Source organism: Amphiprion ocellaris, chromosome 13 (genome assembly GCF_022539595.1).
Source record: "Amphiprion ocellaris isolate individual 3 ecotype Okinawa chromosome 13, ASM2253959v1, whole genome shotgun sequence".
Lineage (NCBI taxonomy): Eukaryota > Metazoa > Chordata > Actinopteri > Pomacentridae > Amphiprion > Amphiprion ocellaris.
Window position 1 is genome coordinate 5,954,141 of NC_072778.1, and position 13,629 is coordinate 5,967,769.

Consider the following 13,629-nt stretch of genomic DNA (forward strand, 5'->3'; position numbering starts at 1 on the left):
TCAGCAAGCATCTGAAATGAGAGCGCGGTTATTTAGCTCACATTAATGACGTTCACTATGCAAACCATATGATGCGCATGTGGTGTAAATGCAACGGCAGTTTACAGACAACGAGCCAAGATATCTGAAGTCACTTTCACTTTTTCACGTCACATATTAAGTGTACATTAAGCCTTCCCAGGCCAGACACGATACAGAATCCCTCCAGCGAGTTCTGGGTCTACCCCGGGGGGTCTCCTCCCAGGCGTGGAAAACCTCCAAAGGAAGTCTCCCTGGAGGCATCTGAATCAGACGTCCAAACCACCTCAACTGTCTCCTTTTGACGCGAAGTAGCAGCAGCTCGGGCTGTACCCAACTGAGCCCCATTGGACCCCACAGCTCGGCCACCAGATGCTCTTTATCGAGCTCCACTGCCAGACCTGGCTCCAGAGGAAGGCCCCAGTTCCCTAACCCGGGTGAGGTGGCGGCTTCTCCTTCTTGTGTTTTCATCGAGGCTTTCTGAATCGCTCTTTGTCTGGTCTCTCCCTCAGGAAACAATTTACCTTAGGAGACCCTACCAGGGACTATTGGCCCAGACAACATAGCTCCAAGGATCACAAATACTCATCTCATTAATGTATTATGTAAAACTGAGAATGGATCCTCTGTTAATAATCTCACAAGATTGCAGTCTGCGTATTCAATAGTTTGCCATGAAAAATGATACCTTGTACACCTTTTTGGTTTGCAGCATCTGACAAAATGCCTTAAATTTGCAATAACCCGTTCTGTCAGCTGTCTGTGGGTGGTCCATGTGCATCTCTAAGAACCCCGTCCTTGAAAGAGCCTGGATGTCACTGCAAAGCGATGTGTGCGTGCATTTAGAGGGTAGTGTAACGCCGAGGTTGGGGGCAGAGGTAACACGGGCGAGGCGATGCCGTCCTCAATTAGACGTGGCTTCACTGTACGTCTCGTCAGAAAGGTGTGGCCCCCGGATTTGCGGCGGCGCCCCTGACCACGAGGGACATCGGTGGCAGCGGCAGCAACTTGCCCTCTGACTGCCAAGCGCCAAAAGAGTCTGACCTAAATGGGCTGTGAACGGCTGAGGTGTAGCCAGAGATTAACAACGTGTGGCAGCTGGAAACAGGTCGCGTTCGCACACAGTAAATACTGCTGCACCCTTCCATGCAGAACGAGACTCAGACGTTAGAGGTGTTATTAATAGAACAATTATAGGTAGAGCAAGAATAGCATGTTTATGTCCGAGCGTCGTCACAGCCAGGGAAAACACATTACAGACATTTAACACCAGGATATACCCATTAAAAAAGTGAGACTTGTTAAAATGGAGACCAGGAGACTCGTATTTCCACGTGTGACTTTTGTCTGTGCACTTGCTTATACAAACACAGATTATGTGGTACAAGCATGTGCCGTCCACGGCTTATATGGATTATAAAAGAGTGCCACATGTGTTTGGAAAAAGCTCAGTTATTGTGAATAGAAAGTGTTTATTAAACATTTACGAGAGCTGGAGAAATACCCCTCTGTCTCTGCTCGCAAAATACACAAAGTTGTTTGCGGTTCAGAGCTTAAACTAAAAGACAAAACGTTTGCGAACACAGAGTCACGTCTTATTCGCTCCTCGTGGAGACGAGACTTCAGTCCAAGTGAGCTGAAAGTTGTTTACTCCTGTGTCCTCTGTGTGTACTGCTGTTTGGGTTCGCCGGATTGATTATCATGGATGCTCTGGGAGTTTTTTACCTCTTCGGCGGAGGAGGCGAACTGCTTGCTTGCATGCTAATGTAAAACAGAGCGGGGTGATTCGGCTCTCCATCTGACACTGTTTGGATGAGCATGTAAATGTTTAACGGCGGCGTGAGTAAACACACTCAGGGGTTAGGTGTCAGGACTTTGAGTGGGCCTTGTTTGGCGACAGAGGATCCTAAGTGTTGACGCTGATGCTGAGAACTGCGAGCAACCTCGCGACACAAAGCTGTACGTAAACACCCAGCTTTTCTTGCCTTAAAGAAACAATGACGTCACCTGTGGAGGAATCCTCCCCGTAAACAAAACAAATAGCGAAGATGCAAACCTGGCAATGCGCTCAAGAGCAAGTTCTGGGTCAAACACAGCACATGAGAGGCTTTTCAGATTAGTGAGCTTTGTTTGGTTCAGTTGACATTAGTGGTGAAGCTTTAATTAACTTGTGAACGCAAGTTTGACACGTCTTCACCTTTTAAGTTGAACTTGTTAGCAGTTGTGGAGCAACATTAATATTCACATACATCTGAGAGTAGATACAACACAAACAAGGATCTAGTCAAGAGAAAACAACCAGGATAAGAGTCATAAAACAAGGTCAAGTGTGATAATAGGACCTTGGTGCCTACAGGCAATGTGGGAGGTAATGGGATTTTTTTTTTTTACAGTCTGTCAAGTGCAAAGGTGTTCAGTGAAAAGCTGGATTTTTAGTCTTTTCTTAAAGACTAAGAGGGATTCTGCACATGGAACATAGTGTGGTAACTCATTCCACCACCGGGGAAGCACAGAGAAGAAGAATCTAGCTGTTTCTGTCCAACATTTACTCTCTTTAAACTCTGTTTTTGGTCTCCACCACATCCTGAGGGAAATATCTGGTTCTTTGTCTGCTAAATGCTCCACTATGTTCAGCAGCTAGATTCCAACTGTGTCTTTATGATGTTTTTAAAACAATGCTGGAATGGAAATGGCAAAAAAAAAAAAAATTAAAAATAAAGAGTTAATGAGTGACGGAAACACCTTTGCTGAATAAGTTTGGACACAGTGAAAGGTAACTCAGCTGACTGACGTGTTTGTCTTCAGACAGCATGAAACGTGGCCAACACAAGCTTTGGTAGACAGCCAAAGTTTTGTTTGTTTCTTCCTCATCTTCAAGATTTTTTAGCAGTTGGCCAACAGCTGGTTTTATTTCTGGCTTCTTCTACTTGTCTTATTACGGTCATTGCTAACGTAGCTCATAGCACCATGTTCTCACTACAGGTCCTAGAGTTTTATTACTACAAAGCAGTTAATGGAAACAAGTCTAATTAAATTTTTTTTGCAACATTTCAAAAGTTTGCATCTAATTCACATCACAATCATATGGAAACACAGCGAGTCTGTGCATTGTTTAGTGGTGAGCAGGTAGAGTACAGAGGATCTTTTCAAACTCTGTTTTCATTTACAGCAACTGTGAAAGTGTTGAGCATGAATCAGATCTTAAAGCTACGTATTAGACAGCTAATCAGTGAGATGAAACTCACTAAAAAGACTCAGCTGGTAATTTTTAAGTTCCTCACTACTTTGATCACTTTGCTGTAACAAAAAAGTTGATAATAGCTGCTTTAATGTTTGTGAACTGTGAAGAAAGACTTATTCTTTCACATGTGAATTAGCGCTCAAATGGTTGCAATAAGACAACAAAGCAAAGACAAATTAGTAAGTAACTATATCAGACAAAATTACAACAGTTTTACAATGGTGTTAACAACTATGAAGCTATGTTAGATGCTTTGGTAGGATTTAAGGATAATGATAGTGGGGAAAGATGTTTCATTAAGAGGCAAACTTCTACTATTATACAGAATATAGATCTTGTTTGCAGTCATAGCCAACCTGATACTTGATATTACCTTGCACGAAGTACGGTAACTTGCCCATAAAGACAATTTACCACATTTTTCCAGACACTGCTTGTTATTGACAACAAGTTAAACATGTCTTAATGCAATAGAAAGATGGCACAGAGAATACAGAGGCACAATGTTGTTAACCAGGACTGCACATCAGTATGTGTGTCCTCTAACAAGCTATAAATGGTTTGACAACAGAGGACAGTCATTTTGCCTCTGCCCTTTAGATGGTAGCTTTCCTTAACATGGAGTCAACAGGTTCTCTGTGGACAAATTATGGCGGATGTCAGGTGTAGCACCGTCTGAGTGGCTGTTTTGTTTTCCAGTGAGACTTTTCCTTCTCCAGTGAGGTCTCTTTGGCCGGTCTTCATTTCTTCAAGGAGCGTTTATGGCTTTGGACTTGGGTTTAGCTGAAGGTAGAAGTTGTGGTTTAGCGCTGGAAGGAAACCCGGTTGGTGTTTTAACGCAAACATGTGTGTATGCGGGTCTTCTTGCTTGACGGAGGCAAGATGTTGACACGCCGTTGACCCCTGGCTGGCATGTGGCGGCGGCTTATTTTACAGCCCACGGGGTGACTGAAGGGTGACGCTGTGAGTGTGTGTGGCAGCAGCGATGAGCCCCAGACGGCTGCCGAAGCCGCCCGGACCATCGAGTCCACAGGTGAAGCACAGCGGCAAGGTCGTTCCAGCTGCGGCCGGCCGGGAGGAACAGCCTCCCTTTACTGTCGTATCAAGCCTAATATCAATGGTCTGGAAGACAGATGTGCTTTACGCTGAGAAATATTCTTTCCACTCCATTGAGTGTTTACATTGGCAAGGCATTTTGACTGATATTATGACGGCCGTTTCTCATTTTATTACACTGTCATTATTGCAAGTGTTCCTGCTAAATTTTGATGAATCGCTGTTGTGATTTCCAGGACGACCTGCTGACCAGATGAACGGAGGTGAAAGCTGTAATTCGATTTTCGGCGATTAAACTGACGTCTCGTGATCTCATTCATGAACCGATGACACAGACAGATGAAATGTGAAAAGAGGGTAAAAAGTTGACGGTGGGACGATTCTCATTCTCTGACATTTATATCTGACAGGAGAAATCCAAAGAAGAATGTAATCCTTTATAGAGAAATACTGCAAAGTTCTGTGAAATGCACTTGATCTCTGGTCATGAATCAGATGAGAGGATGAAGGGTACTATTAGGCAGTCCCCAGCAGGCTGTTAGCTTAACTTAGCATAAAGAGAAGGGGGGAATAGTTAACCTGGATTTATCTGGTGCTATAAAAAAAAAACCTGCCCGCTAGCATCTCTAATTACTCACCAATTATCACATTTTCCAGTTTTGTGTACATTAAACAAACCAAATATAACTTATCACATGGTTTGTTGGTGTCTCTCATTCTTCATTCATGCAAAAAGTTGAGTTGTGTAAACCAAAAGACAAAATAATGAGTTTTTAAAAGGATAAACTGAATGTCTATGAGTAACCAGTCTTGCATGTGGAGCAGGTAAGTTATTATTCTTGCTTGCTTGAATGTTAACTTCTGAAAAACATAATGTTTCAATTTCACTGCATGTTGCTGGAAGTAAGCTTGAAATAATAAAAAAAAATCTAATAAATTTTAGTTTTGGCTATAATGCTTTGGACAGAGTCACACTTGCTGTTTCCACTGTTTGTGCTAAACTAACTGTCTGCTGGCTGTAGCATCGTATTGACCACAAAAACATGAGAAACATCCATCTTGTCATCTAACTTTGCAAAAAAGCAAATAAGCAAATTCCCAAAAATGTCAGACTATTCCTGGAAGGGATGCAGAGCTCGATTTAGATCTGACCTCTTGACAACATGATGCCAGACTCTGCCTGCAGTCTTTGTTTTCATGGCCTTTGTCACTCTTTTACTGATTTTCTTCCTGGATGCAAAACCAGCAAGATTTCAGGTCGTGCTGCTGGCACCAGTGTGATATACAAGGTGCACGGGGTTGTAAACATTTCCTCTTCAGGTTTTGGCAGCAACAGCTGCAATCTATTTTCTCTCAGACCTGAAATGCCTTTTGTGTGCCAGGGCAGGATTGTTTTGGAGCTTTTTTTTTCTTCTTCTCCTCTCTTTCCTCTCTTTTCTCTTCACTTCCTTGTTTGCAGACATCAAGCCTTTGGTTTGGCACCTTAAAAGACAAGAAGTGAGAGGCCACAATGGATCCTGGGTGAGGTTTTTGTCAGACATCATTAGGTCATTAGAGAAGGTGGGATGTGTTTCTTGGCCTTTTCTCTGTTTGACCATCAAAGCTACAGTTGAGCTGCTGCTGTCTGGCTCCTGCTGGGCAAACATCATGTGTGCAGAGAAAGTTTTGTCAGGACTCTTTAAATCAGGACGCTCTTCCTCAGCATGTGACGCCACGATGAAAGCTGTGGTAAAGCCAGGCATTAAAAAGTTCAGTCAGCCTCCTCTCAGCCTCACACTTTTATACCTGACATGAACCAGAAGAGAAAATTTGTGCAGCAACAGATGAATCAGTGGGCGGCAGCGTCACATCATAACAGTCAGTCTCATAAACCCAGACCACTTCACTGCCCCTTTTATAAAACAGAAATTGCCTGTATTCCCTCAGATATAGAAATGTAGCTGCAAACATGATCAAAAATTAGATGTTTTACATTTATTTCTTCTTTTGTTTCTGTATTTTGTTGTTCTATTTAGACTCCTTCTTCCTCCCACAGTCCAAATATATGCTGAGGTTAATTGGTAACTCTAAACTGTCCATAGGTGTGAATGTGAGAATGATTGTGTGTCTCTATATGTAGCCCTGTGATAGACTGGTGACCTGTCCAGGTTGTCTCCTGCCTTCACCCTAAGTCAGCTGGGATAGATTTAAGCCCCCCCATGAGCCTAATGAGGATTAAGCGGTGTACAGATGGATGGATGGATTGTCTATTTAGTTTATGCACCTTTTTCAACTTCAGAAGAGTTTCTTGTATAAACCTGTGGCTTGACCTGTTTTATTTGGCGCTGCTCTAATTACATATACTCCCATAGGAAAAAAAAGACACAATCCTTTGTAATGTAATGCTTTTCTTTTCTTCAGACAGCCTTCTAGTGAGTTGAGTTTATGCATAACAAAAAAAAGTTTGTCTTTCGGAAATACCGAACTTCACAATCCAGCTGTCTGAAACTTAAACCACCGGAACATACTGTAAATTAAAATTTTCTGTAAAAATTGAGGCCAGTGATGTAGGTGCACGTCTGTGTTTGATTTCTGGTGAACTCCACTCAGTCACAGGTACATGTTCAACATTATATCTGTATTTCAGACGGTTGTTTTCCTCAGGAGCACCCCGGCCACTGGAGGTCCCTCTTGCATCAGGGATTGCCGGGTCAGTGAAGGCCCATTTGGCACACAGCGATACATCTTTCAAATGTGTCTTCAATTAGTGGGCTGCAGTCAACACCATCCTCCAAGTTGGAATGTTAGCTGAGTTGGAGATATCCTCCTTGGTTTTCTTTTATCTCACCATAAAAATCTCAGCGAGGGACAGCTCAGTTATGGACGTCCTGCACACATTTGCAAAGCAGATTCAGAGTTGCAGATAACACCCCCCCAAAAAAAGCCACTTCTGAGGGATCCTTTTCACTTCAGTTTTGATGTGACTCATGTCGGCATGACTGAGTAATCTTGCATGTGAAGTTTTCAGGCCGGCGAGAGCTGCTGCCTCCACGTCGTAATGAAGAGGTAAGATGAGAGGATGAACTCGGTGCACAGGTGAAGATTCCTCAGCAGCAGGGTGTTGGATAAAACACATGCAAGTGTTACGCTCCGACCAGCAGGGACTTTGAAGTCTGATATGCGTATTATGTCCCGATATTCAACAACCATACATCTGACAAATCTAATGCAGAAAAATGACAAGAATTCAATGTTTCCCATGGAATTTGATTCACACCTCTGTGGGAAGCCCTCACAGCTTTACGACCAACATGGGACTCATTCGTCCACAGAGATAAAGAAAAACAACAGGATTCAGCATCTTTTGGAGGGTCATTTCTGATTAATTCCATTTAAACAGAGAAAGCTTATTTACTTAAAGTTAAACTGAAGTTCTCTTTGCTTTTTGTGAAAGAGAACATAAAATATATCAACACTGCAACAACTTGTGCTGATATTTTCAATTTCAAAAGGTTGTTATTGTTGTTTGTTTCAACAAAATGGGTGGAACCACATGTATTTTTTCAAGGATGACACTTATACCAATTATCTGTAATCAAGTAAGCTGATAGTTGATAGTTTGATGCAGTAAAAATGAAAATCTTGATGTTAAAACAAGTTTCAATGCCAAATGTAATTGAAAAGTAATTATCCAGTCTAGACATTGTTAATGTGGTAAATGACTATTGTAGCTGGAAACAGCTGATTTTTAATGGAATATCTCCATAGAGGTTCAGAGGAACATTTCCAGCAACCATCACTCCTGTGTTTTAATGCTACATTGTGTTAGCTAATGGTGTTGAAAGGCTCATTGGTGATTAGAAAACCCTTGTGCAATTATGTTAACACATGGATAAAAGTGTGAGTTTTCATGAAAAATGTGAAATTGTCTGGGTGACCCCAAACTTTTGAACGGTAGTGTACATGTGGTATGCAGGCTAACTGGTATCATATATGTCAACTGACTTATGAACACAAGTTCTCAGTCTGACACCGAGATACATATGCACATAGAGCATGTATGCACTCACTCCATCACACACACACACACACACACACACACCCCTTCCCTTAACTCCAGTGCAATATTATTGTAAGGTTTCCCACCTGTCTGCAGCTGTCAGCAGGGTCTTCTTGCTACAGATACCTCCCACCTACTGTGTGTGTAATAGTAACACACACACACACACACACACACACACACACACACACACACACACACACACACACACACACACACACACACACACACACACACACACAGAAACAGTAGTCTCCTGCCCAGCTGGAGTTGGGCCCCGATGAGCACGATGACCGAGTCGTGCACCGCAGGAATGCAGCCGACCCTTCTGCCAGAATTAGGTATGACAACAAACCTAAAAACATTCAGCAAACAATTATTGGAGCTGAGCTGCCCCTGAATCGTAACATGGTTCATTTTGTAAAAACAAACTGAAAATTTCAAAAAAAAAAAAAACAGAAAGGAAAAGAAAAAAGCCTTTGAGTTGAACTCAACAATCCTGAAACTTTGTCTCTCTCCAAAGTAATTCAGGGCTTTTCCAGAATCTGGCTCCCGCACAGCCACACCGACTCCAACAGTATGCTCTGAATAAAGTGCACGTGTGCAGCAATGTGAAAAATATGATCGTAATTAGCTAAATATTAATACGTCTCGGAGTGCAGCAGGTTTTTGGTGCATTTGTCTCAACACTGTAGACCTGCCGTCAAGTTCTGTGGGAAAGTTTTTGGAGAACTGATTTATCATTTAGATCGTTTTTCAAGCAGAAAATGAAAGAAAAAAATATTTTCACAGAATAAAGTGAAGATTTACAGCTTTTGTGTGTTTTTTGTGATTGGAAAATGAACATTTCTGAGATTTTTGACTGTTTGACAAACAATGTGAAAAAATGAACACTGCCTCTAAAAAAATCTCACATGATTATTTCAGTTTATTTCAGATTTCATTTACACACATTGCACAATCTGTGACTGGGAATATTATTTTATAGATGTTTTGCAAAATGTAGCAAATTGCATTCTTTGCATAAGTTAGAAGAACTGTTAAAATGTGTACAGTTCATTCTTAGGATCATTTAGAAACTGGTATCCACTGTGTTTTACCTACTGTACAGTAAATATACACTACCGTTCAAAAGTTTGGGGTCACCCAGACAATTTCATGTTTTCCATGAAAACTCACACTTTTATTCATGTGCTAACATAATTGCACAAGAGTTTTCTAATCATCAATTAGCCTTCAGATTCATTTAATATTATCTTCATTGAAAAAACTGCTTTTCTTTCAAGAATAAGGACATTTCTAAGTGACCCCAAACTTTTGAACAGTAGTGTATGTGTTTTTAAGGACAGCATTTGAAGAAATACATGAAAATATCAACCACAAATACATTAAATTTCAAGTTAACCCAAGACTAAAGCAGACAGATTTTCAGCATTGGCACAAAAATCTGACACATCTTGTGGCCTGCACTAGCGGATGGAGACTTTCCTGTTTATCACATGTCCCAAATTCCACATTTAAGGACTGATGAAGGCTTCAAGATGTAGCTGAAAGCTCTGGAAAGTTTACATTAAATGGAACTTTTTGGTCCAGTTCTGTTTCCAAAATCAACAATAAATGCCCTGCATAATAAATAAGTTAATTCATTGCTGATACAGATATTGATTGGTAACTTTTAACGTTGAGTGTAGCATGTGACACCAAAAAAAATTAACTAAAGCTGATGCAACTGATCAACAGACAGAAAACTTAATGAGCCGTCCTATTTTGCACAATTGCCAGTTCACTGGCTGATTTTTATATGTTTTACTTCATTTTTTTCTACTATATTTTGATCCTTTTTTAAATGTATGGCGGTAATACAAAAGTGTGAGAGAAATGTCTTTTCGGTTCCTCTGTGTGTTCTGGATATATTGAGAAATTGAAAACAATAATCTTCTAGTTTATTCTGTTCTATTCTAAAACATTATCTGAGGACTATTTTGACAATCTCCAGCATCTAAAATTTAAAAATGTGCTGCCTTTGTCTTTATTTCTCTGTAAAATCACTGAAAATTGCACATCTAGGGGGTTCAGACTGTTGATTAGACCAAAACAAGCATTTTAAGGACGCCATTGTGGGTTGCGGCAACTTTTTTCACAATTTGTCTGACATTTTAGTGCCAAAATTAATCCACCATGAAAAGGAAATTGTTGACAATCAAAGAAAACACAGCTACTTTGTGACCCAATGTTTAGGTATTGCATTGTTCTGGCTTCCAATTGAGGGTTTTTGTGTTTCACGACAGTCTAAATGCTGCTTTCGTGCCCTTTTCACCCCGACAAGAATAGATCTGCCAGTGTAAACACTTGCAAAATGTTTATACCTTTGTATGTCTGTGATATCTGACACAATACTTGCTGTGACTCTCTGGATTAGACCTTTTCTACTCCTTATTCTAGTGGCTTGAACTGCAGCTCATTCTGCTGCTGCTCTGTTAAAGTGTCTTTGGATGAGCGCGTCAAGTGAAAGCCTCCAATGTAAATGGAAAAAATGTGTGTGAAAGCTCTCACACACATATCCGTGACTGTGCTGGATCCTATTTGTGTGTGCATCTGTATGTATATCCAGTATACGTTCTGTTTGTGTGAGTAAATCCTTCTCCACTTGCTCCCCGACGTCTCTGCCAAGCAGACAGGGTGACATGAGAATTGAACCATCTGCTTCTCCCCCGCTGGCTCGATCGCCAGGCCGCCAGTAACTCGCTCCAGCTGTCTGGGAATGGAAAAGACGATCCCGAGACGTTCCAAACGAATGGCAACCGCGATACAAAAGAATGAAGGACGGAGAAAAAACCAGAGCGACGTGAGACGAGGCAGATGTAAGATGGTACTTTCTCTAAGCTACCCGTCTTAACTTCTTTTCAGTGATTCACCACCAGAGAGTCGCTGGAGCTGACCAAAGAAAACCTCATGTTTTGTAACTCTACAGGCCTCTTCAGAGCACAGATGGGACAGGACAGCAGGTTTAACCCATGTGTTCTCATGATGTCTACATGTCAGGACTGTCAAAAATACAGCAGGCCCAAGAACACAAACAGTGAGATGAGCTAAAGGCCGTAAAATCGAATGTACACATGTCACTGTCACATCGGCTGAGCTCTGTCACTCTGAGACGGACAACAGGGATTTAGAAAATTAAAAACTGTCTTTCCTTCTGCAGCTGAGTGCAGTTAGACCTAATCGAGATACTCACAGATACTTCACATTACTGCTTACCAGAATGTAGAGCATGTTTCTGTGGTTTAGATTTAGTAGTGACTGTATTTTCCTGCTTGTTTCAGGCATCTATTTGTTTGTATTCAATTATGTAGAACAGGGGTGTCAAACCCATTTTAGTTCAGGGGATACATACAGACCAATTTGATCTCAAGTGACCAGTAAAAGCACAGCATAGTCACCTATAAATAACAACAACTCCATGTTAACTGCTGACAGCTCAGAATGCGGTAAAATCCTAAAAACAGGGCAAACATGTCTGGTGTACTTTTAGTTTCTGGAGCCTCCTGTGTATGCAAAAAGCTGATCAGCTCTAAGAATAAGGATGCCGTCGATGAGCACAACACAGACCAAGGAAAGAGCTGAATGGTTGAATAGTTTAGCTCAGCTGAGCCTCTGTCAAAACAGTTGACGCAACGCTGTCACAACAAGCAGCTGTGAGTAAACCCTTGATTACAGAGAGAAATGTGTATCTGCAGTGGCATGGGAACAAAGACCCACTCGCTGCTGGATGGTTTCTGGTGATGTTTAACCCTATCAGCCCTTGGCTAGCTCCACTGTAATTTTACAACTTTTCATTTAGTTTTAAGCTCTTCTTTATCTTGTCTTTTTTTTTCAGAACAGTCAAGGTCATCAAGATCTCCTATGATTTCGTATGCTAATACTTGCAGATTTTTATGTCAGCCTGTATGCCAAGGGATAAAAATTGTAATGTGAAATTGTAAATTTATTAATATATATAGGTATATTAATAGATTCTCTGATGTCTTGAAATAGCCAAACCATGACAATGGGATATTGCACAGCATAGAAATTGGAAATATGTGTTTAGTGCCTTTGTTAAACATTTTATTATAATTATTTTATTCACTTATGTTTTCCCAGTCAGTACCCTATTTGCCCCCAGCTGACTGTTTTGCTATGTGAGTGAAAATGAATGAAGAAATTAGCAGATAATTAGCAGAGGTTTTTTTTGACTCTGGTTCCACTCTTTCTTGTGTTAAAATACCATTATAAAGACATGCTAACATATATTAATGCATATGCAATGCAAACACTCTATAGATGTTAATATATCTACAGGGGGTCCTTGGTTTACAGTGTCCTTGACCTGTGGTGTTTCATTGTTAGGTCAGAACTGGTTACGTAGAACTAGTTGGCGAGCGGAGCGGAGCGGACGAATATGTCAAGCGGCACCATAATAACGGCTTTATTTACATTCGCCGGTTGTACGCCACCTTGGATTGTGCTACATTCGTTAACTTTTTTCCCTTCATTATGGCTCCCAAGCTTAAGTCAGACTCTTCGATATTGTGATGGATGTAATGGCTTTGTTTGCATTTTCGCCGGAGTTCCGACTTCCAGCGAAAATCGACTTACATCGATCTGTGGGGATGGAACTCCGACATAAGTCGAGGACCCCCTGTACTTCTTAACATATAGAAACTCATGAGTAACACCAACAACACTGATGGCTGTAGAGAGCTGTGTGGGTTTTTTTTTTCCCATCTTTCTGACACTTTGTCGTGCAGAGAAGCAACTAGCATTGCTGGAAAGGTCACATTGTGGTTTGTGCTGCACCTCACTGCAGTAAATACTTTCAGTACAATTCTACTGAGAAGAAGTGTTTTTGAATCTGGACCCAGAGTGCTTTGGACAGACTGTGGGGGTCAATAGCAGATAAAACACTGCACAGCATGACAGGCTAAAAGGGACAAAAAACATTATTCAGATTCTGTTTATCCGTCTTCCAGTAATAAAGGATTTGGAAGAGGATCTGTGAGCAGAGTGAGCGTGCATTCAGCTGTCATTCTCCATGTACGTCATATTCATTGTGTGTGTCTTAGCTTTGTATTGGGTTGATTAATTTAATCCACAAGCCAAATCTTAAGGGTGGTAATGCACAAGACTAACTTTTAGTCAGGAAAGATGAACAACATTTTCAGCATCGGGGTAATAAATCTGCTCAAATGTTTCCTGGATACAAATGTTCCAGGGCGACTGTAAGAGCGCCGCT